This window comes from Populus alba, chromosome 10 (assembly GCF_005239225.2).
Source record: "Populus alba chromosome 10, ASM523922v2, whole genome shotgun sequence".
NCBI lineage: Eukaryota > Viridiplantae > Streptophyta > Magnoliopsida > Malpighiales > Salicaceae > Populus > Populus alba.
The window spans coordinates 5,224,821-5,250,386 of NC_133293.1; positions in this window are offsets into that span (position 1 = coordinate 5,224,821).

The following is a 25,566-nucleotide window of genomic DNA, read 5'->3' on the forward strand; positions in this document are numbered from 1 at the left end:
ATTGAGAATTATGAATATTGCCGTAAAACTGAATAGTTGCACATTTTACATCAAATTCCGAATTTGACCTTGCCTGGATCGTATCAGAAAGGAACTTGATTTGTTGTTAACATAAGTTATCACTATGAATACCTGATAATATTTACAAGTATTGGCATTACTCGAATAAGATAAATTAATGTAATCATGTTAACAATTATAATCTGATTGGAACCTCCTTTGTGTGTGGTTTCTAGTTAAGTAATAAGAGTTATATTTATACTTGTTTGCAGTACCATTAGTGGATGATCCTCTAACCTTGACATTTGTTTTTATTATTGTTTAATCCTTACATCAATCTTATATCTCAAAGCTTTCTTTATTATTACTATTACTATTACTATTATTAATATTAATATCATTACTACTACTACTACTACTACTACTACTACTACTACTACTACTACTACTACTTTTACTATTATTATTATTACTACTACTACTACTACTAATTATTGTTGTTGTTGTTGTTGTTGTTGTTGTTGTTGTTGTTGTTATTTATAATTTATATAGTTAACCTCTCTGTGGTTCGACCCCGGTCTTGTCGGGTTATTTATTACCTCGACACTCCTGCACTTGGGAGAAGACATCAAGCTTTTGGTCATGTCAGCAGATATATGAATTTAATGACAGTTTGTTTATCTGGATAGATTAATAGAAGTTGAATGATGAATGCTTTGCTTTGTGGAATTTGCAACTTGTTTTTCTATTTTAACGCTTTAATTACTAGGGACTAGTAATAAGCTGGTTGGGGGGTGTGATTAATACTTAAAAGTGCATTTTTATCAAGGTTTTATATCATTATTTTGCACTTGAAGTATTAATAACTCCTTAACTAAAACATGTTTTATAATAACATCTCTAATCATATAAGATACCTTTAATTTATGGTAAATGCATTTAAGATATCTGATGCGGACCAGCCCAGAAACACCAGCAAGGACCCATTACATGTTCCAAATGGACCAATGACTCGGTCCAAGACAAAGACATTGAAAGACGCATTGAATGCATTGGTTTTGAAGGTTTCCACCAAGTCAGAATTGGAAGGTCCATTGGAGTATCAAGAGGAGATCCTAGTACATCTTATCCATGTGGAAGAGGGGTCCAATACAACCTTATTTGGGCCATGAGATAAGGGCTTTATTTTATTTTGTTAGCTACAGCCCAAGGCTTGTTTGGGCTTAATTCATACTTTGTTTTAAGCTAGGATCCAAGGCTTGTTTGGATTAAGTTATGGGCTTTTCATTTTTGGGTTATGGGCTTTTCATTTTAGGGTTTTGGGCCAGTTTTGAGTGGACCTCATATAAGTCCACTGATTAGTACTTAAAAGTGCATGTTTATCAAGGTTTTATATCATCATTTTGCACTTGAAGTATCAATAACTCCTTAACTAAAGCATGTTTTATAATAACAAGTTTAATATTATAAGATACCTTAATTTATGGTAAATGCTCATTTTAAATGCAGGACTATCACATAAATAAAAGGATTTATTGATGAGTTTAAGCATTGAAAGTTAAAGGACAAAGAGATGGCCAAACTTAGAAAAGAGATGTCGGTGCAGTCCAAACCGGAACATTGCTCGGTAATTGGATCATATTCTGGAGCTCTAGATTTTCGGATTTAGGTCCACTTTATATGGATGGAAAGGTGAGACAAAAGCCTACAACTTTCATGAGGAGCCCAAGATTTGAAAAGGTCGTTTTGAAGTCCAAATTGAAGGAACAACGAAGAAGTCCGAAGCTGTCCTGCAGCCCAAACACTATTTAGTGTTCAGCCCATATCTTGAGTTCTAGAAGCCCAAATGACCTCATCTTTTTTTTTGTTGGAAAGCTGAGACAATTTCCTAGAACATTCTTGAGGATTCTGGGCAAATTATGATGTTAGCAATGACGTCTTGATTAGACAAGAAGATAAGGATTGTTATCTAGTCAAGATGTGGCCACCCACTCATCAATTAGTCAACAAATCAATAGTTCCAAATTTTGGCCTATAAAAGGAGGCACTTACCATGTATTGAGGCATCTTGGTGTTCAGATGAAGATCATGCTCTTGCTTTCTCTCTTTGTATTGCTTATGTCTTGCTTTAATTAATATCAAGTTTATGCACTTCATTTCCTTTCCTTTGTCTAGTTAACTTCTTTCTCATTTATGTTCTTGTCTTGCTCATTTATGTTTCTTTCTTTTATTATGTCTAGCTAAGTTAATTATGTCAAGGTGAAAAGGGTACACTAATGGTGTAAGAACAAGTATAATATAAACTTAACATGGACCCTAACGTTGGATACTAACATGTTTTATATTTGTTATCTTGTTCACTTAATACTTTGCTTGTTAAATGGTTAATCTAGATTTATGTTGTGTAACACTTGGTACAACAAATACTTGGCACTTTCATAGCCCATACTGTATGGTTTAACCGACACCTGAGCTATGAAAGGAACTTGATTTGTTGTTAACATAAGTTATAATCATGAATGCCTGCCAACATTTACAAGTATTAGCTTTATTCGAATAAGATAATTAATGTAATCATGTTAACAATTTATAATCTGATTGGAACCTCCTTTATGTGTGGTTTCCAATTGAGTAATAAGAGTTTATATTATACTTGTTTGAAGTACCATTAGTGGATCCTCTAACCTTGACATTTGTTTTTATCATTGTTTAATCCTTACATTAATCTTTTATCTCAAAGTTTCTCATTAATTTCTTCATCTTCTGTTATTATTATTATTATCATTGTTATTATTATTATTATTTACATTCTGTTTATATTATATAATATATATCTTTGATCTTTTCATAAAGTCAGTATATAGGCTGGAAACTTGTGACCCGATCTTTAGATCATTCTCAGGTATAACAACGCCACGTACTGAGTATTATTATTGTTGTTGTTGTTGTTGTTGTCTTGTTATTTATAATTTATACAATTAACCTCTCTGTGGTTCGACCCCGGTCTTGCCGGGTTATTTATTACTTCGACACTCCTGCACTTGGGAAGAGACATCAAGGCTTTGGTCGTGTCAAGTTTTTGGCGCCGTTGCCGGGGAGGTAAATTCTTGTATAAATTATAATATTTAATTTATTTTCTCTTTTCACTTTTCATTTTATCTATTTTTGTTTCCTTTGTTTTGTTTTGTTTCTTTTTCTTCTATTTTCTTTCTTGCTTTTATTCTCTTCTTACACGTGCATGAGAGTTTGGTCACGTACATTAAGTGGTAGACTTTGTAGGGTATCCTCATCATTTTCAGAAAATATGGCCGAAGAAGATAATCAATCACTTCATAATGAGAATAATGAGAATAACCGTATGAGAACACTTAGAGACCACATGAATCCCACAAGAAACAAGTGCACCCTCATGCATAGTTTTCCCTCCTGATGCATCTCATTTTAATTTTAAGCTAGACATTATTCAACTTTTACCATCTTTTCATGGCTTAGACTTAGAAAATCCATACTTGCATTTAAGGGAATTTGAGGAGGTCTGTAATACATATAATGACTCAAATTGTAGCATGAACACCATTCGATTAAAGCTTTTTCCTTTTTCATTAAAAGATAAAGCTAAAACATGGCTACAAAATTTGAGACCGAGATCCATTCGTGCTTGGGATGAAATGCAACAACAATTTTTAAAGAAGTTTTTTCCATCTCACAGAACAAACTCTTTCAAAAGACAAATCATCACTTTCACTCAAAAACCAGGAGAAACATTTTACCAATGTTGGGATAGGTATCGAGATTTACTTAATACTTGCCCACATCATGGTTTTGAAACATGGAGATTGGTTTCACATTTTTATAAAGGTTTAACACCGAGAGATAGGCAAATGGTTGAATTGATGTGCAATGGAACTTTCGAAGATAAAGACCCTAATGAAGCAATGGAGTACCTAGACTTGCTAGCCGAAAATGCTCAAAATTGGGACACCACAGGTACTTATAAGGCACCAAGTAAAACTCAACCTCATACATCTAGTGGGGGTATGCACAACCTTAGGGAAGATCATGACCTCCAAGCCAAGTTTGCATCTTTAGCTAGAAAAGTCGAGGCACTAGAATTAAAAAAGAGTGGTCAATTAAAATCTGTTCAAGACATTGTGTGTCAAATCTGTGAAACAAATGAGCATGCAACCAATGATTGTCCAACTTTGCCTTCTTTCAAGGAATGCCTCCATGAACAAGCCCATGTTTTAAACAGTTTCCAAAGACCGAACCATAACCCATACTCACAAACATATAACCCTGGTTGGAGAAATCACCCAAATTTTAGTTGGAAGAGTGATAGCAACAATGCACAAACTTCACATCCACCGTTTCAAGCACACCATAATTTCCAAAATTCTCATGGATATGCACCTCCTTATGCTCCACCTCCTAGAAGAAATTTTGAGGAAACATTGCATGCATTCATTGAAAAGCAGGAGACAATCAACACTCAACTTGCTCAAAGCATGACCGATTTTAAAGATGCTCTTGCAAAATTAACATCTGCTCTCAGTTTCCAAGAGAAAGGTAAGTTTCCTTCTCAACCACAACAAAATCCAAAGGGGCAATACAATGCAAATGCAAGTAGTTCTGGAAGCCAACACATGGATCAAGTCAAATCAGTCATCACTCTTCGTAGTGGTAAGGTTATTGAAAAACCTATTCTTGAACCTTGTGAGAAAGATGATGAGTCTATCTCTGAGGGTAAGGAAGGGGTTGAACCTGAACATTGCAAAGAAAAGGCTGATTCCCCGCCAGCACTTCCATTTCCTCATGCCATGACCAAACAAAGGAAAGTCAATCACAACTCTGAAATCTTTGAAATTTTCAAAACAGGTAAGGATCAATATACCTTTGTTGGATGCTATTAAACAGGTTCCTTCCTATGCTAAATTTTTGAAAGATCTGTGCACTGTGAAGAGAAAACTGAATGTGAAAAAGAAAAGCCTTTTTAGCCGAACAAGTAAGTGCCATTCTTCAGAACAATAATGCTTTGAAATATAAAGACCCTGGTTGTCCTACAATTTCTTGCTTTATTGGAGAACATAAAAATTGAAAGAGCCTTACTTGATCTTGGAGCTAGTGTGAATTTACTTCCATATTCAGTTTTTCAAAGTCTCAATCTAGGTGAGTTAAAACCAACTTCTGTAACTCTTTTACTCGCCGATAGATCTGTAAAAGTGCCTAGAGGAATAATTGAAGATGTGTTAGTACAAGTCGATAAATTCATTTATCCTGTGGATTTTATTGTCTTGGACACGCAACCTGTTGAAGCATGTAATTCATTTTCTATTATTTTAGGACGTCCGTTTCTTGCAACTTCTAATGCATTGATTAATTGTAGGAATGGACTCATGAAGTTATCTTTTGAAAACATGACATTAGAGATGAATATTTTCAACGTTTGCAAGCAGCCTGGAGATGATAATGATTTACAAGAAGTAGATCATATTGAAGAATTAGTTCATGATCAACTTGAATCTACTTTGAGTAAAATTGAGTTGGATGAATATGAAGATTTGCAAATGATTTATTCTCAGGAAGAAATCACGGATGAAAAAGGCACCGAAAATATTGATGCCGATCTTTTGTCAAGAGTGACAACAAATTTGATATCTGACATCACACCAATCGATGATTACTTTCCTGAAGAATCCTTACTTTCTCTCAGTTCAATGCCTTGGTTTGCTAAAAATATCAATTTTCTTGCAACAGGAGATTTGCCAGCTCACTGGAGTACCGAAGACAAAGGAAAGTTTTTGAACGAAGTGAAGAACTTTTACTTAGATGACCCTTACTTATTCAAAAATTGTCCTAATCAAATATTTCAAAAATGCATTCCCGACAATGAGGTAAGTAATGTCATTAAACTTTGTCATTCTGAAGCATGTGAGAGTCAATTCTCATCAAGAGAGACGACTGCAAAAATCTTACAAAATGGATTTTATTGGCCCACCATGTTCAAGGACACACATGCATTCTGCAAAACTTGTGAAAATTGTCAAAAAGTTGATACTGGTCAAAAAGTTTTGCTTTATAATTCTCAACTCCATTTATTTCCTGAAAAACTAAGATCAAGATGGAGCGGTCCATTTATTTTGAAAACATGTGTATCCTTATGGGGCCCTTGATATTGAGAATCCAAAGAATGACAATGTTTTGAAGGTAAATGAACATCGTTTAAAAGCTTACTTTGATGAGTTTTCCTAGTGAAAATGAATCATTGGTTTGAATAATCTTATTGATAAAGGTTGATTATTTTGTTTTTCTCACATTTTTTTTGTTGCTTTTTAGTGTGACTTTTGTTTTGCTAGTCTCTCACCCCGGTCAAATGGCGGATAACGGTACTCCGTGACTCTTAAGTCGGTTCTTTCAGTTTCCCAAATAACTGATATTTGTATATATTTGTACAATTCTCTGCTCTTTCTCCCTTCTTTGAATATTTTCCCCAATTCTAATTTTAAAATGGACACCACTCTTGAAAAGTTGAAAAGGTATTTTCCCGCTCTGCCTCAGAATGCGATTACAAAAATTTACCGTGCTAGGTGTGCAAGATTGAGGTTGTTAATGAATCATGGAATTCCTGAAGATATTCGCTGGCTAATTGAAGCAAAGGTCCGATTATCAGGTGAGTCCTCCAATTCTTTCATTTCACACATGCCTGGAACAGGTAAAAGCACTTTTGCAAAGAAACGTCGTGCAAAACGACTGAAAGTCTGTCATCGATGTGCCAGATGGACTTGTAATATGACATGTCGTTCTTTAGGAATGGTATCTGTAAACCGTGAAGATAAGATACAATTCATTAAGGATGGCCTGAGTAAGGGGTCTTTAGATAATCTTTTGTTGACCCTTGAGACGCATCCTAGTGGAGATGTGCATCGTGTAATTCATGATTTATGGCCACAATTCCATAAAGAACATGATCGACTTAGTCTTGGGAATCTGACTAAAAAAGACCCTGTTTGCCAGTTTTTAAGAAAACTGGATGGGAAGCCTATCCCCGACCCATAGAGGGCGTTTAAGCTGTTCTTGGACGTAAAACCAAGGGAAGATGTGAGCCACAATCACAACTACCTGTACATACATGCTTTTTCAAAATAAATAATTAATAAAGAGAGAGAGAGAGAGAGAGTTTGTGAGACTACAGCTGGCCTACATATAGGTGGTATGATTGCATTTTCACTTTTTCATCTATAAATTATTCTCTTCCTTCCCTTCATTTCTACTCATCCCATATATTCATCAAATATAGAAGTGTGTAGAAATGGCAGGTTCCTCAAGTCATCACATAAGAAATATTTGTGTTTTCGGTGGATCCAGTTCTGGGAAAGAAAAAGAGTTTTTAGAATCAGCAAATCATCTTGGTCGGGTACTAGCTGAGAGAAAGATTCATTTAGTGTATGGGGGAGGCAGCCTTGGGTTAATGGGAGGTGTGTCAATGGCTGCATTTTTAGAAGGCAGTCAAGTTTTGGGGGTTGTCCCCAAAGCTTTAGCAAATGGGGACATCATTGGAAAAACAATTGGAGAAGAACTACAGGTCCCAACAATGTCTGACCGACTGAACACCATGTTTAACCATGCTGATGCCTTCATTGCCTTACCAGGTGGTCTGGGCACATTGGAAGAGATCTTTCATATTTCATCTTGGGCCCAACTGCACATTCACCATAAACCTATAGGTTTGTTAAATGTTAATGGTTTTTATGATAAGTTGCTGTCTTTCCTTGATCAAGCTGTGGAACAGGAATTTCTAACATCTTCGGCACGACGAATCATAATCTCTGCTGCTACTGCTGAACAATTGATTGACCAACTACAATCTTTCATCCCTGTCATTGATCCCTGCATGAGTCGTCTAGATTGGTCAACTAAGGAAAGCCGTAAAAAGCTTAGATTAGATTTGAGCCTTCATCTGTGAAACCTTGTGTCTTTTGGTTTTATTAATAACATATTATTTTGTTTTGTTACTTCTTATGTTTGTTTAAGTGTGTTTCAGGTTTGTCATTGTTCGCTGTTTCAGGTGATGTCTTCTATACTCTATCTTTCTACCTTCGAACATTGAGGACAATGTCTCGTTTTGGTTGGGGGGAGAGGGTAGTAGTTTAAAAAAAAAAAACACTAACTTGCTAACTGTTTTTGCTATTATTAAAACCATTTGACAAAATTGTTATTAGGATGGCAGAGTATGGAATCAATTTTATTGACTCTAGAGACGCATCTTAGTAAGTTTCATTACCAAGGTCTATCATAATACTTCTTGAAATATTCAGGTTTACAAACTCTCACATTGTTATCACTTGATTCTGCTCCTATACTCATTTAACAAGTATTATTAAACCTTCATTTTCACACACACACTTTAACATATGATTGTGGGTTGCACATTGGATTATTACATTAATTATGTTCTTTTGTTGAAGGTAACAACTAAGGGAAAAGGATAGTATATAATTTGCAAAAAAAAAAAGAAAAAAAAAAGATAGTATTGATGATAATAAAACGTGGATAAGTTTGGTTTCGTAGCCTCCCTAACCTAAGCAATTAAGCCCGAAGGGGTGTTTTAACACCTAATACCCTAAAGTCAACTGACTTGGGAGCTATTGGCCCAAAGCTTGTTACATGGGTTAAGGAGAAAAGCTTAAGGGAATCAAACATTGCACTATCTATGTATCAGTATCTGCAACCCGAGTTGTTAAGCTCGTAGGGGTGTCTCAACACCTAATGCCCTAAGACCAACTGGTCTGGGAGTCATTAGCCTAAAACTCGTTACATGGGTTAAAGATACATTGTGTTTTAAGTTGTATGTGTATATAAATAAAAAGAAAATAAAAAGAAAAAAAAGAGAAAAAAAAAAAAGAAGAAAAAAATCCCAACCCAAGGAAGTTCACCTTAAACATTTGAACATAATATTGTTTTCTTCCAACAAAAGCCCCATCATCTATGTTTTCATTGAGCACACAAAAAGAAGGTTTATTAATATCTTGTTTACGAAGTATGAAGCAGGAATATAAATTTAATGAGAGTTTGTTTATCTGGATAGATTAATGGAAGTTGAATGATGAATGCCTTGCTTTGTGGAACTTGCAAATTGTTTCTCTATTTTAACGCTTTAGATTACTAGGGACTAGTAATAAGCTGGTTGGGGGTGTGATTAGTACTTAAAAGTGCATGTTTATCAAGGTTTTATATCATCATTTTGCACTTGAAGTATCAATAACTCCTTAACTAAAGCATGTTTTATAAATAACAAGTTTAATATTATAAGATACCTTAATTTATGGTAAATGCTCATTTTAAATGCAGGACTATCACATAAATAAAAGGATTTATTGATGAGTTTAAGCATTGAAAGTTAAAGGACAAAGAGATGGCCAAACTTAGAAAAGAGATGTCGGTGCAGTCCAAACCGGAACATTGCTCGGTAATTGGATCATATCTGGAGCTCTAGATTTCGGATTTAGGTCCACTTTATATGGATGGAAAGGTGAGACAAAAGCCTACAACTTTCATGAGGAGCCCAAGATTTGAAAAGGTCGTTTTGAAGTCCAAATTGAAGGAACAACGAAGAAGTCCGAAGCTGTCCTGCAGCCCAAACACTATTTAGTGTTCAGCCCATATCTTGAGTTCTAGAAGCCCAAATGACCTCATCTTTTTTTTGTTGGAAAGCTGAGACAATTTCCTAGAACATTCTTGAGGATTCTGGGCAAATTATGATGTTAGCAATGACGTCTTGATTAGACAAGAAGATAAGGATTGTTATCTAGTCAAGATGTGGCCACCCACTCATCAATTAGTCAACAAATCAATAGTTCCAAATTTTGGCCTATAAAAGGAGGCACTTACCATGTATTGAGGCATCTTGGTGTTCAGATGAAGATCATGCTCTTGCTTTCTCTCTTTGTATTGCTTATGTCTTGCTTTAATTAATATCAAGTTTATGCACTTCATTTCCTTTCCTTTGTCTAGTTAACTTCTTTCTCATTTATGTTCTTGTCTTGCTCATTTATGTTTCTTTCTTTTATTATGTCTAGCTAAGTTAATTATGTCAAGGTGAAAAGGGTACACTAATGGTGTAAGAACAAGTATAATATAAACTTAACATGGACCCTAACGTTGGATACTAACATGTTTTATATTTGTTATCTTGTTCACTTTAATACTTTGCTTGTTAAATGGTTAATCTAGATTTATGTTGTGTAACACTTGGTACAACAAATACTTGGCACTTTCATAGCCCATACTGTATGGTTTAACCGACACCTGAGCTATGAAAGGAACTTGATTTGTTGTTAACATAAGTTATAATCATGAATGCCTGCCAACATTTACAAGTATTAGCTTTATTCGAATAAGATAATTAATGTAATCATGTTAACAATTTATAATCTGATTGGAACCTCCTTTATGTGTGGTTTCCAATTGAGTAATAAGAGTTTATATTATACTTGTTTGAAGTACCATTAGTGGATCCTCTAACCTTGACATTTGTTTTTATCATTGTTTAATCCTTACATTAATCTTTTATCTCAAAGTTCTCATTAATTTCTTCATCTTCTGTTATTATTATTATTATCATTGTTATTATTATTATTATTTACATTCTGTTTATATTATATAATATATATCTTTGATCTTTTCATAAAGTCAGTATATAGGCTGGAAACCTGTGACCCGATCTTTAGATCATTCTCAGGTATAACAACGCCACGTACTGAGTATTATTATTGTTGTTGTTGTTGTTGTTGTCTTGTTATTTATAATTTATACAATTAACCTCTCTGTGGTTCGACCCCGGTCTTGCCGGGTTATTTATTACTTCGACACTCCTGCACTTGGGAAGAGACATCAAGCTTTTGGTCGTGTCATCCACATAAAGGGTCCATTAGGGTTAACTTTTCAAGAACTATTTAAACTCATGTAGGCCAAAATTTCGGCAGCTTTTGATGATTATTATTCTAAATTTTTCAGTTTTAACGTGTGAGAGTGATTCTTGCATTCTTCAGTTCTTGAACGAACTGAATCTGACTTATCGAAGATTAACTGGCTTCGTGGCGTCATTCTACTCATTCCAATAGTGTTGGTGCCTTGGGGCAGGTTTCCATTGTGTCGTACTCATATCAGACCTATTTCGGCTTTCCGGGATCAGATCTAAATCTTGATTGTGGGTTGCGTGACCACGTGATCACGAGGTTCGCATCAGTTGGTATCAGAGCTAGGCTCCGAAACAAGGTCATATCATTCTATTATTTTCGTTTTTTTTTAGTGTCCCTTAAGTTTTTTTTTAGTGTACCTAGACATTATAGAACGACCTATAAATTTATTTTTTGTTGTTTTCATAGTATTGCAATACTAAATATTGAATTTGAGGTCATTTCGAGATCGTTTGGTCTGGGTTTCAATTCTGTTACGTAAAATTGCGTAATAGGTTAGATTTGCCTCGAGTTTCAAAACATGATCTTTGCTGTTTATTTTTGTCCAAATATTTTTGTTTCTGCTATATTTGGATTATCTAGGAGTCAAGTAATTGTTTTCTTAACATTCGCTTCTGTTTTATTTCGTGTCTTCGTTTCGTCCACAATTCGTACGAATTTGCATTGCTACTCGCAAAATCGTAATCCTAGTTTTGTTTTGCTTTGTTTTCAGTATATTTATTGATTCTTGAGTCTGAAAATTATATTTAGAGTGCGCTGCGAAGGCTATTGACTTTGATTTGTTGATTTCAGTTCCTAAAGAACCAAAAGAAAGCAAGTTGTGAGGTAAAAGGCGTAGAGAGCTTAATAAAGTGAAAAGCCTTCATTTTTGTTTGTGTGATACACGAGAGGTGTGAGGATATATTTGTGCTACTGACCAAATTTTGCAGATTCAAAGAATGTCTGAAAACAACGAATCAGCGACACAAAACGTTGACGTAGCTTTCCAATTGCGATCCATAGGCCAGCAACTTGAGTTGTTGTCTAGGACGTACAAGGATCTGAAAGATGAGGTGAATTCGATAAAGCAACAGAATAGTGGGGCTGATCGACGGGGAAATACGGTCCGTATGGCTGCACGGAATGTTAGATCTGATTTTGAAGAGTTTGTTGATGAAAACGCAGATGCGGGAGATGATGACTATGATTTTGCATCAGCTGGCCAAGGAATCAGGTCTGGACCGAACAGGGCTAGGAGGAATGTGAATTTCCGTGGCATGAGCACTTATGAAGATATGGATGGGGACTTGGACACCATTAAACTGAAAATTCCTCCCTTTCAAGGTAAAAACGATCCCGAGGCTTATTTGGAGTGGGAGAAAAAGGTAGATTGGATTTTTGATTGCCATAGCTATTCTGAACAGAAAAAGGTGAAATTGGTGATAATTGAGTTTACGGAGTATGCGTTGATTTGGTGGGATCAGATTGTGATCAGTAGGAGGAGGAATGGCGAGCGACCCGTTCAGACTTGGGGGGAGATGAAAGTCTTAATGAGGAGACGATTTGTGCCAAACCACTATTATAGAGACTTATATCTGAAGCTCCAAGGTCTGAATCAAGGTTATAAGACAGTAGATGAATATCACAAAGAGATGGAGATAACAATGATTCGGGCTAATGTTGTTGAGGATAGAGAAGCCACCATGGCTAGATTTCTTAATGGGTTGAATCGGGACATTGCTAATGTGGTTGAGCTACAACACTATGTGGAGCTAGAGGACATGGTTCACATGGCGACGAAGGTGGAGAGACAACTTAGGAGGGGGCATGCTCGGCCAGCGTTTAATTCGGGTTCATCATCATCTTGGAAGCCGAATCTAAAGAGAGAGGGCACAGTCCGCCCAAGATCCTTTGGTCCTTCTAGAACTGAACCACCAAAGGCTAAAGTTGATGTCCCTACTGATGCCAAAGGTAAATCTGAAACTCAACCTAAACGTACTCGTGATGTTAAATGTTTCAGGTGTCAGGGACATGGACATTATGCTTCAGAGTGTCCAAACAAGAGAATCATGATGATTAGAGATAATGGTGGTGTGGAATCTGAAAGTGACAGTTCTGATTGTGAAGGCATGCCACCATTGGAGGATAGTGATGGGGATGAGTTAGCATTACCGGTTGAGGAGTCCTTGGTTATAAGGCGGACACTTCAGGTTCAGGTCAAAGAAGATGATACTAATGAACAAAGGGAGAACATCTTCCATACGCGTTGTTACGTACAAAGAAAGGTGTGTGGTTTAATTATAGATAGTGGAAGTTGTGTTAATGTTTGCAGTGCCACCCTTGTTAGTAAACTGAATTTGTGTACTGCTAAGCATGCTAAACCATATAGATTGCAATGGCTGAATGATAGTGGTGAAGTGAAAGTGACTAAACAGGTTGTGGTTCCATTTTCGATTGGGAAATATGTTGATGAAGTTCTGTGCGACGTGGTACCAATGCAAGTAATTCACATCTTGTTGGGGAGACCATGGCAATATGATAGGAAGGCAATTCATGATGGGGTTAAAAATAGGTATACCATTGTAAAAGATGGTAAAACCATCACTCTTGTACCTCTTACACCCAAACAGGTGTATGATGATCAAATAAAGCTAAAAAGTGAGCATGAGGCGATGGGGAGAGAAAATCAAGGTGAGGAAAAAGGGGAGAGAAGACCATCAGATTCGGCTAGAACCCAAACCACTACAACCCATTCGGCCACCCATCCAAACAAATCAAACCATTCGACCACAACTCAAAAACACCCAAATCTGGCCGAGAGTGGAGGTAAGACAAGAGGAGTGAAGAAAGTCAGCAAGTGTGATGAGAATTGTGTGGAAAAACTAAAGAAACAACCCAATTTTTATGCTAGAGAGGGTGGGGTCAGATCTGCATTTTTCACTAACAAGCCAATGATCTTACTTGTGTACAAAGAGGCTTACTTTAATACTAATGATCTTGATCATATTGTGCCTAGTGTTGCTATTTCTTTGTTGCAGGGATTTGATGATGTGTTCCCCGACGATACTCCTAGCGGATTACCACCATTGAGGGGGATAGAGCATTAGATTGATTTCGTACCCGGAGCTTCAATTCATAACCGACCAGCTTATAGAAGCAATCCCGAGGAGACGAAGGAGCTTCAAAGGCAAGTTGATGAGCTGATGGAAAAGGGCTACATTCGTGAGAGTATGAGCCCGTGTGCTGTACCCGTGCTACTTGTTCCAAAGAAGGATGGAACATGGAGGATGTGTGTTGATTGCCGAGCCATCAACAACATAACGGTAAAGTATAGACATCCCATCCCTAGGCTTGATGACATGTTAGATGAGTTACATGGATCCTGTATTTTCTCTAAAATTGACTTGAAAAGTGGGTACCATCAAATTAGGATGAAAGAAGGTGATGAATGGAAAACAGCATTTAAGACTAAGCATGGTTTGTATGAATGGTTAGTAATGCCGTTTGGACTTACAAATGCACCTAGTACGTTTATGCGTTTAATGAATCATGTGTTGCGTGCATTCATAGGTAAGTTTGTGGTTGTGTATTTTGATGACATTTTGATATATAGCAAGAACTTAACTGAGCATCTTGATCATTTGCGTAATGTACTTAGTGTGTTGCGTAGTGAGAAATTGTATGCTAATCTTAAAAAGTGTGCCTTTTGCATGGAGAAAATTGTGTTTCTTGGCTATGTTGTAACTGCACAGGGTATCGAGATGGATGAGGAGAAAGTTAAGGCCATCCGGGAATGGCCTACACCCAAATCGGTAAGTGAGGTAAGGAGTTTTCATGGGTTAGCTAGTTTTTACATGCGTTTTGTGAAAGATTTCAGCACAATAGCTGCGCCCTTGAATGAAGTTGTTAAAAAGTCAGTTGGGTTTAGATGGGGGGAGGAACAAGAGTTGGCTTTTGTTTTTTTTGAAAGACAAATTATGTTCTGCACCTGTTTTGGCTTTACCTGACTTTACAAAAGCATTTGAAATAGAATGTGATGCGTCTGGAATAGGAATAGGTGCTGTTTTGATGCAGGATCGGAGACCTATTGCGTATTTCAGTGAGAAGTTAAGTGGAGCGACCTTGAACTATCCCACTTACGACAAAGAACTCTATGCTTTGGTAAGAGCACTTGAGACATGGCAGCATTACTTGTGGCCAAAAGAGTTCGTAATCCATTCGGATCATGAGTCCTTGAAACATCTGAAAGGACAAGGTAAGTTGAATAGGAGGCATGCAAAATGGGTTGAATTCATTGAAACTTTTCCTTACGTAATCAAGTATAAGCAAGGAAAGAGAACATCGTAGCTGATGCACTCTCGCGCAAGTATGTTCTTTTACACACCATGAATACTAGATTGTTAGGTTTTGAATATGTGAAGGAATTGTATGATAATGATTCTGACTTTGCTGAGATTTATAATGCATGTGGACATTCGGCTTTCGGTAAGTTTTATTTTGATGGATGGTTATTTGTTCAAAGAGAATAGATTGTGTGTTCCTGCTAGTTCTTTGCGTGAATTGCTTGTTCGTGAAGCACATGGGGTGGTTTAATGGGTCACTTTGGGGTTGTGAAAACCTTGGATGTATTGCATGAGCATTTCTATTGGCCAAAGATGAAAAGAGATGTGCAACGAATTTGTGAACAGTGCATTGCTTGTAGAAAGGCAAAATCTAGAGTACAACCGCATGGACTATATACACCACTACCTGTGCCTACTGAACCTTGGGTAGATATCTCTATGGACTTTGTTTTAGGTTTACCTAGGTCAAAGAAAGGTAGAGACTCTATCTTTGTTGTGGTAGATAGGTTTTCTAAAATGACGCATTTCATTGCATGCCATAAAACAGATGATGCATCTCATATTGCAGACTTGTTCTTTAGAGAGATTGTACGTTTGCATGGCATTCCTAAGAGTATAGTGTCAGATCGTGATGTTAAGTTTCTTAGTTACTTTTGGAAGACCTTATGGGGAAAGTTGGGAACTAAACTCTTATTTTCAACAACATGCCATCCTCAAACAGATGGACAAACTGAGGTAGTGAATAGAACATTATCCCAACTTTTACGTGCTGTAATTCAAAAGAATTTGAAAAGTTGGGAAGAATGTTTGCCTTTTGTTGAGTTTGCTTATAATAGAACTGTGCATTCAACTACTACTTTTTCTCCTTTTGAAATTGTTTATGGTTTTAATCCACTAACTCCTATGGACTTAATTCCTTTACCTTTTGAAGAAAAGGTAAGTTTAGATGGTGAAAAGAAGGCAAAGATGGTGAGAGAACTCCATGAGGGAGTTCGACTACAAATAGAGAAAAAAAACAGACTTTACGCTTCTAAAGCAAATAAGGGACGTAAACTGGTTGTTTTCCAACCCGGTGATTGGGTATGGGTGCACATGTGTAAGGAACGATTTCCTAACCAAAGGAAATCAAAATTACAGCCTCGTGGTGATGGTCCTGTTCAGGTTTTAGAGAGAATCAATGACAACGCATACAAAATCGACCTTCCAGGTGAGTATAGTGTTAGTGCTACCTTTAATGTTGCTGATCTTACTTTGTTTGACACAGATTTTGATTCGAGGTCGAATCCTTTCGAGGAGAGAGGGGATGATGCGGACCAGCCCAGAAACACCAGCAAGGACCCATTACATGTTCCAAATGGACCAATGACTCGGTCTAAGACAAAGACATTGAAAGACGCATTGAATGCATTGGTTTTGAAGGTTTCCACCAAGTCAGAATTGGAAGGTCCATTGGAGTATCAAGAGGAGATCCTAGTACATCTTATCCATGTGGAAGAGGAGTCCAATACAACCTTATTTGGGCCATGAGATAAGGGCTTTCTTTTATTTTGTTAGCTACAGCCCAAGGCTTGTTTGGGCTTAATTCATACTTTGTTTTAAGCTAGGATCCAAGGCTTGTTTGGATTAAGTTATGGGCTTTTCATTTTTGGGTTATGGGCTTTTCATTTTAGGGTTTTGGGCCAGTTTTGAGTGGACCTCATATAAGTCCACATAAAGGGTCCATTAGGGTTAACTTTTCAAGAACTATTTAAACTCATGTAGGCCAAAATTTCGGCAGCTTTTGATGATTATTATTCTGAATTTTTCAGTTTTAACGTGTGAGAGTGATTCTTGCATTCTTCAGTTCTTGAACGAACTGAATCTGACTTATCGAAGATTAACTGGCTTCGTGGCGTCATTCTACTCATTCTAATAGTGTTGGTGCCTTGGGGCAGGTTTCCATTGTGCCGCACTCATATCAGACCTATTTCGGCTTTCCGGGATCAGATCTCAATCTTGATTGTGGGTTGCGTGACCACGTGATCACGAGGTTCGCATCAATATCTTAAATGCAGGCCTATCACATAAATCAAAGGATTGATTGATGAGTTTAAGTACTAAAATTGAAAGGACAAAGAGAGGGCCAAACTTGGAAAAGAGACGTTGGTACAGTCCAAACGGGAACACTGTTCGGTAATTGGATCATATCTGGAGCTATAGATTTCGGATTTAGGCCTGCTTTATATGGATGGAAAGGTAAGATATAGGTCTACAACGTTCATGTGGAATCCGAGATTTAAAAGTGCTTTATATGTTATTATAAAACATGCTTTAGTTAAGGAGTTATTGATACTTCAAGTGCAAAATGATGATATAAAACCTTGATAAAAATGCACTTTTAAGTCCTAATCAAGAAGCAAACATGAAGAATAAGAAGATGGACGCAAACACTGAAATACTTAAAGGAATAGTATAAAAAAATGAAAATAACATAAAGGATATTACCTTGTTTCGGAGCCTAGCTTTGATACCAACTGATGCGAACCTTGTGATCACGTGGTCACGCAACCCACAATCAAGATTGAGATCTGATCCCGAAAAGCTGAAATAGGTCTGATAGGATTGTGACACAATAGAAACCTACCCCAAGGTACCAATACTATTAAAATGAGTAGAATGATGCCACGAAACCAGTTAATCTTCGATAAGTCAGATTCAGTTTTTTTAAGAACTGAAGAATGCAAGAATTACTCTCACACGTTAAAACTGAAAAATCCAGAAGTAATAATCATCAAAGCTGCTGAAATTTTGGCTTATATGAGTTTAAATAGTTCTTGAAAAATTAACCCTAATTGACCCTTTATGTGGACTTATATGAGATCCACTCAAAACTGATCCAAAACCCTAAACTGAAAAGCCCATAACTTAATCCAAACAATCCTTAGATCTTAGCTAAAAACAAAGTATTAATTAAGCCCAAATAAACCTTGGGCTGTAGCTAACAAAATAAAATAAAGCCCCTAATATTAAATACATGTTCTACCATGATAAGAAAAGAATGAAGTAAAATATTACATAACTGATTCAAGGCTTATTTGTAGCCTTCCATTTAGCCCTTTAATCCTAGAAACAAAAGGAAAAGGTAGCCACCCATTGTTTCTTTTGTTGTCCTCATTTCATGGCCCAAATAAGGTGTATTAGACCCCTTATTTACTAGAGTCTCCTCTTGATACTCCAATGGACCTTTCAATTCTGACTTGGTGGAAACCTTCAAAACGAAAGCATTCAATGCCTCTTTCAATGTCTTTGTCTTCGACCAAGTCATTGGACCATTTGGAACATGTAATGGGTCCTTACTAGTGTTTTTGACTGGTCCACATCACAAATATTTTCAACTCCGACGTTGGTAAATATTACGTAATCCAAAAGGTACAACAATCCTTACTTTGATGCTAATGAATAAATCCACAATTTGGATTAAAAGAAAAATAAAGGTATTTTTTATTATATTATTTTTTGGGGGGGTTGGATCGAGCCTAATTGTACAGGTTGGGCTAGACCTAGTAGGCATGGATGGCCACTGTTGCATGCATGCGTGAACTATTCACGCATGTTGTGCACAATGCAAAGGTAATTAAAATTACTTTCGCACAATGTCAAATACAAATTACAAAGTAAAAAGAACGTGCCTAGTTCTAGAGACGAAGGGATGAAGATGATGGCAATGTCGTTTCTCGTTCACTTCTCCTATGTTCTCTCTTTTGGTCTCATGTTCTCTCTGTTTTTGTGCTTGCTTTGTTCTCTCTTTTGGTCTCTTTTCACTCCATTTGTCCTTGTGTTTTTGTTCATTTGTTATGTCCCCTTGGAGCTGCTGCCATGGGGAGAAGAGAGATAGAGCAGCGCCAGATGAGACGTGGAGGAACTAGCCAAGGCGGAGAAGAAGTTTGAACCCCTCTGATGATGGCTCAATGATTTGTAATGGTTCTAGGTTGGAGATAGGGTTGTGGAGGCCATTTGTTTGTTAGGGTTTTCTTAGTCATACAACCAATTAGGTTTTTTTTTTTTTTTTTTTTTTTTTGTATTCTTCAACTTAGGTTTTTCTTTGTAATTTCTTCCCTTTTAGGCACATTGATTACGGTTTCAGCCCTGTGATACGACCCAAGTAAGGTCAGATTCGGATTTTGGCGTCAAAAGCGCAACAGTCCAGGTCAATCGGAGTTCGGTAAGGCACCCCAATACTGGTCAACAGAGGCTGTACGGATTTTGTTATTTACTTCCATTTGACTTGTGGACTTCCTATTTGATTAGGATTCTTTTCCTCCAAGGATGTGGGAGCTGGTTTTGGGAATTTCCTAGTTCCACAAGGATCTTTAATGAGTTGCAATATAATCTCCTAGTGTGGCAAGGATTCATTAATGTTTCAGAATCCTTTTCTTATAAGGATTCCTTATTCATCCTAGCTACACAAGGAAAGAAGGGCGGTAGTATTTAATGACAAGTTACTTATTTTTATTATTTTCTTTAATGTTTGGGCTTAATTAATAGTTTGTTTTCAGCTAGGATCCAAGGCTTGTTTGGATCAGGTTATGGGCTTTTTAGTTTAGGGTTTTGGGCCAGTTTTAAGTGGACCTCATATAAGTCCACATAAGAGGTCCATTAGGGTTAATTTTTCAAGAACTATTTAAACTCATGTAAGCCACAATTTCGGCAGCTTTGATGAATATTATTCTGAATTTTTCAGTTTTAACGTGTGAGAGTGATTCTTGCATTCTTCAGTTCTTGAACGAACTGAATCTGACTTATCGAAGATTAACTGGCTTCGTGGCGTCATTCTACTCATTCCAATAGTGTTGGTGCCTTGGGGCAGGTTTCCATTGTGTCGCACTCATATCAGACCTATTTCGGCTTTCCGGGATCAGATCTCAATCTTGATTGTGGGTTGCGTGACCACGTGATCACGAGGTTCGCATCAGTTGGTATCAGAGCTAGGCTCCGAAACAAGGTCATATCATTCTGTTATTTTCGTTTTTTTTTAGTGTCCCTTAAGTTTTTTCAGTGTTTACATCCATCTCTTCGAAGAGGTCAAGAGGAATGATACGGTTCAGCCCTGTGATACGACCCAAGTAAGGTCAGATTCGGATTTTGGCGTCAAAAGCGCAACAGTCCAGGTCAAGGTCATATCATTTTTTGTTTGAAGAGAGAGGGAATGATACGGTTCAGCCCTGTGATACAACCCAAGTAAGGTCAGATTCGGATTTTGGCGTCAAAAGCGCAACAGTCCAGGTCAATCGGAGTTCGGTAAGGCACCCCAATACTGGTCAACAGAGGCTGTACGGATTTTGTTATATACTTCCATTTGACTTGTGGACTTCCTATTTGATTAGGATTCTTTTCCTCCAAGGATGTGGGAGCTGGTTTTGGGAATTTCCTAGTTCCACAAGGATCTTTAATGAGTTGCAATATAATCTCCTAGTGTGGCAAGGATTCATTAATGTTTCAGAATCCTTTTCTTATAAGGATTCCTTATTCATCCTAGCTACACAAGGAAAGAAGGGTGGTGGTATTTAATGACAAGTTACTTATTTTTATTATTTTCTTTAATGTTTGGGCTTAATTAATAGTTTGTTTTCAGCTAGGATCCAAGGCTTGTTTGGATCAGGTTATGGGCTTTTTAGTTTAGGGTTTTGGGCCAGTTTTGAGTGGACCTCATATAAGTCCACATAAGATATTCATCAAAGCTGCCGAAATTGTGGCTTACATGAGTTTAAATAGTTCTTGAAAAATTAACCCTAATGGACGTCTTATGTGGACTTATATAAGGTCCACTCAAAACTGGCCCAAAACCCTAAACTAAAAAGCCCATAACCTGATCCAAACAAGCCTTGGATCCTAGCTGAAAACAAACTATTAATTAAGCCCAAACATTAAAGAAAATAATAAAAATAAGTAACTTGTCATTAAATACCACCGCCCTTCTTTCCTTGTGTAGCTAGGATGAATAAGGAATCCTTATAAGAAAAGGATTCTGAAACATTAATGAATCCTTGCCACACTAGGAGATTATATTGCAACTCATTAAAGATCCTTGTGGAACTAGGAAATTTCTTGAAAAATTAACCCTAATGGACCTCTTATGTGGACTTATATGAGGTCCACTCAAAACTGGCCCAAAACCCTAAACTAAAAAGCCCATAACCTGATCCAAACAAGCCTTGGATCCTAGCTGAAAACAAACTATTAATTAAGCCCAAACATTAAAGAAAATAATAAAAATAAGTAACTTGTCATTAAATACCACCGCCCTTCTTTCCTTGTGTAGCTAGGATGAATAAGGAATCCTTATAAGAAAAGGATTCTGAAACATTAATGAATCCTTGCCACACTAGGAGATTATATTGCAACTCATTAAAGATCCTTGTGGAACTAGGAAATTCCCAAAACCAGCTCCCACATCCTTGGAGGAAAAGAATCCTAATCAAATAGGAAGTCCACAAGTCAAATGGAAGTAAATAACAAAATCCGTACAGCCTCTGTTGACCAGTATTGGGGTGCCTTACCGAACTCCGATTGACCTGGACTGTTGCGCTTTTGACGCCAAAATCCGAATCTGACCTTACTTGGGTCGTATCACAGGGCTGAACCGTATCATTCCCTCCCTCTTCAAACAAAAAATGATATGACCTTGACCTGGACTGTTGCGCTTTTGACGCCAAAATCCGAATCTGACCTTACTTGGGTCGTATCACAGGGCTGAACCGTATAGTGTAGGTGCCTTGGGGCAGGTTTCCATTGTGTCGCACTCCTATCAGACCTATTTCGGCTTTCCGGGATCAGATCTCAATCTTGATTGTGGGTTGCGTGACCACGTGATCACGAGGTTCGCATCAGTTGGTATCAGAGCTAGGCTCCGAAACAAGGTCATATCATTTTGTTATTTTCGTTTTTTTTTTTTTTTTGGTGTTCCTTAAGTTTTTCAGTGTTTGCGTCCATCTTCTTGTTCTTCGTTTCTGTGTCATCTAAGCAAAAAAAAAAAAAAAAAGTTTATATTTCATCTTGTTACTGTCTCTAATCATATCAGTTTGTTAAAAAAAAAAATCAGAAAGAAATAGAGAAAAGAGTGATTAGTTGAAATTTGAAGGATCATTCAATTTTTGCCGCACAAACACAAATCTTGGTGAACCATAAGCAAACCACCTCGGAATCAATTTAAACTTCATATTCAGTCTATTGGGGGTGGTATCGCATCATATATCAAAGTTGGGCCTATTCTGATATTATTTGCTTGAGGTTTTAATTCGAGGTTCGATTCTGCTGCAGAAACACTACTATTAGTGAGCCGTAAGAAAAACACCCTAGAATCAGTTGAAACTTCATATTATGTGTATTGGGGATGAGATCGCACCATATATTAAATTTGGACATATTTTGATTCCGGCTTCTGGAGGTTTTAATTGGAGGATCAATTCTGCCGCAAACTGATCATACAAGGAGTTTGGGTACCTAGAAATAAGAGAACGACCTATAAATTGATTTTTGGTGATTTCATAGTATTGTAATAATACGAATTAAATTCGAGGTCATTTGGATATCGGTTTCTTTAGGTTTCCCGAATTAGGTCTTGTTTTGTCGTAACGGGTCTGTTTGGTGTTATCTTTCAAAACTTGTTTTGTTTCTGTTGATTTCGTTCCTGCCATTATACTATCATCATATTTTGATATTTGGCTGTTGTTTGAGTCATTTTCATCACCCTCGCATTAGTTTGTTTTTCGATAAGTTCTGGTCCAAACAAAAGTCAGATTTGTATTCTCGAGTCTAAATCAATGTTCTTCATGCTATAAACTCTATTCTTGTCGTCGTCTTCTTGTTTTTTTTCCCCTATCTGTGTCATGTATTCACTAAGGGAGAGGGAACAGAGGAGGATTGTAGATCAACGATGCGAAATACTAAGCCATGGTTTGGGGGTTCTAGAACGAGAAGCTGATAAGTGTAGAAGATTATTCTATAATCTTGAAGCTTCATGGGAAAAAGAGGTACAACGCCAAAAGGATGAAAGAAGAAGGAGAGTCGCTGTGGTTATCATTCAAAAGTATGTACGCAAGTGGTTAGTACGGCGTGCTTATTTGAAATTCTTGTCAGTCACTACTTCTATACAGTGTTGTTGGAGAAAGATGTTAGCAATAAGGGGATTCCGAAGGCTTAAACAAGAGGCTACTGAAGTCGCCATTAATGCTATTCAAGATTCGAGGGCGAATCTTCTTGAAGAGGGAGGGAATGATACGGTTCAGCCCTGTGATACGACCCAAGTAAGGTCAGATTCGGATTTTGGCGTAAAAAGCGCAACAGTCCAGGTTTACGGCAACAGTCATAATTCTCAATCTGACCGTTGGATCGGGCTAATATTTTATGCGGACTCTCCAGACATATCTTGCTACCTTGGGTTAAAATTGCAGGTCAATCGGAGTTCGGTAAGGCACCCCAATACTGGTCAACAGAGGCTGTACGGATTTTGTTATTTACTTCCATTTGACTTGTGAACTTCCTATTTGATTAGGATTCCTTTCCTCCAAGGATGTGGGAGCTGGTTTTGGGAATTTTCTAGTTCCACAAGGATCTTTAATGAGTTGCAATATAATCTCCTAGTGTGGCAAGGATTCATTAATGTTTCAGAATCCTTTTCTTATAAGGATTCCTTATTCATCCTAGCTACACAAGGAAAGAAGGGCTGGTGGTATTTAATGACAAGTTACTTATTTTTATTATTTTCTTTAATGTTTGGGCTTAATTAAAACTTTGTTTTGAGCTAGGGTCCAAGCTTGTTTGGATTAGGTTATGGGCTTTTCAGTTTAGGGTTTTGGGCCAGTTTTGAGTGGACCTCATATAAGTCCACATAAGGGGTCCATTAGGGTTAACTTTTCAAGAACTATTTAAACTCATGTGAGCCACAATTTTCGGCAGCTTTGATGATTATTATTCTGAATTTTTTTCAGTTTTAAAGATCTCAATCTTGATTGTGGGTTGCGTGACCACGTGATCACGAGGTTCGCATCACACATGCACTAGGATTTGTATTTATAGTGAAAGAGTCCCATTGCAAATGAGAAACAATGTTCCAAATAAACTCATTCTCTTCTTTGAAATTTGAATTTGATTAAGAATCAAATTCGAAAAAAGGATGGCTATCATTATCTTGATGATAAAGATATAATGACAAAAGCACATTACAGTCCCTAGTTTTTCATAAATTGACAAATCACACTTTTCATCTAAATATGTCCCTGATCTTTTAATTTTACATTTTAACCCCGATAAAATTAAATTAAAAAGTCAACGAGCCAAAAATTGGGTTATAAACATACTTCATTCCAATAGTGTTGGTGCTATGGGACATGTTTTTCATTGTGTCACATTTATATCAAACTATTTCAGCTTTCCAGGATCAGATATTAATCTTGATTGTGAGTTGTGTGACCATATGATCATAAGGTTCGAATTTGAATAAGTCAAGTTTGTGAAAAAAATACTTTGAAAGGCTAGTCAGTTAATATAATTATTTGGTGTACGTAGAAATATGACTTCAGCTTTATTACAGCACTAACCAAATCGAAGGCCACTTTTTTTTAATTTTCATATATCTTATTAAAGCATCATGAAGTACCTTGATGCATAATACACAAGCTTTCAGATTCCTTATTTATCTCATATTAATGCTGCACTGATTACCAAATCTGCCAGCCTCTAAATAAAGAAAAAGATAATCTCTTTTTTTAGGATGTGAAAGGATTTTTAGGGAGGATAAATGGAGTTTGAGTTTTTTAAAAGACTTTTTGGCTGACACGACCAAAAGATTTGATGTCTTTCTTCCCAAGTGCAGGAGTGTCGAAGTAATAAATAAACCGGCAAGACCGGGGTCGAACTACAGAGAGGTTAATTGTATATATTATAAATAACAATACAACAACAACAATAATAATACCGGACAGTAACAGTAATTAGTAATATATAATAGTTAATAGTAATAATATAATAAAAATTCCAATAATAATAATAATAATAATAATAATAATAATAATACTCAGTACATGGCGTTTGTTATACGCTGAGAATGATCTAAAAGATCGGGTCACAGGTTTCCAGCCTATATACTGAGTTTATGAAAAAGATCAAAGAGATTATATTACATAATATAAAATAGATTTCTGATGCGAATGAACAAGGCAAGACCAACAATGTTCAGGATCCTTGATCAAACACAAAACATACTTAACATACATAAAATATAATAAGAATGTAAT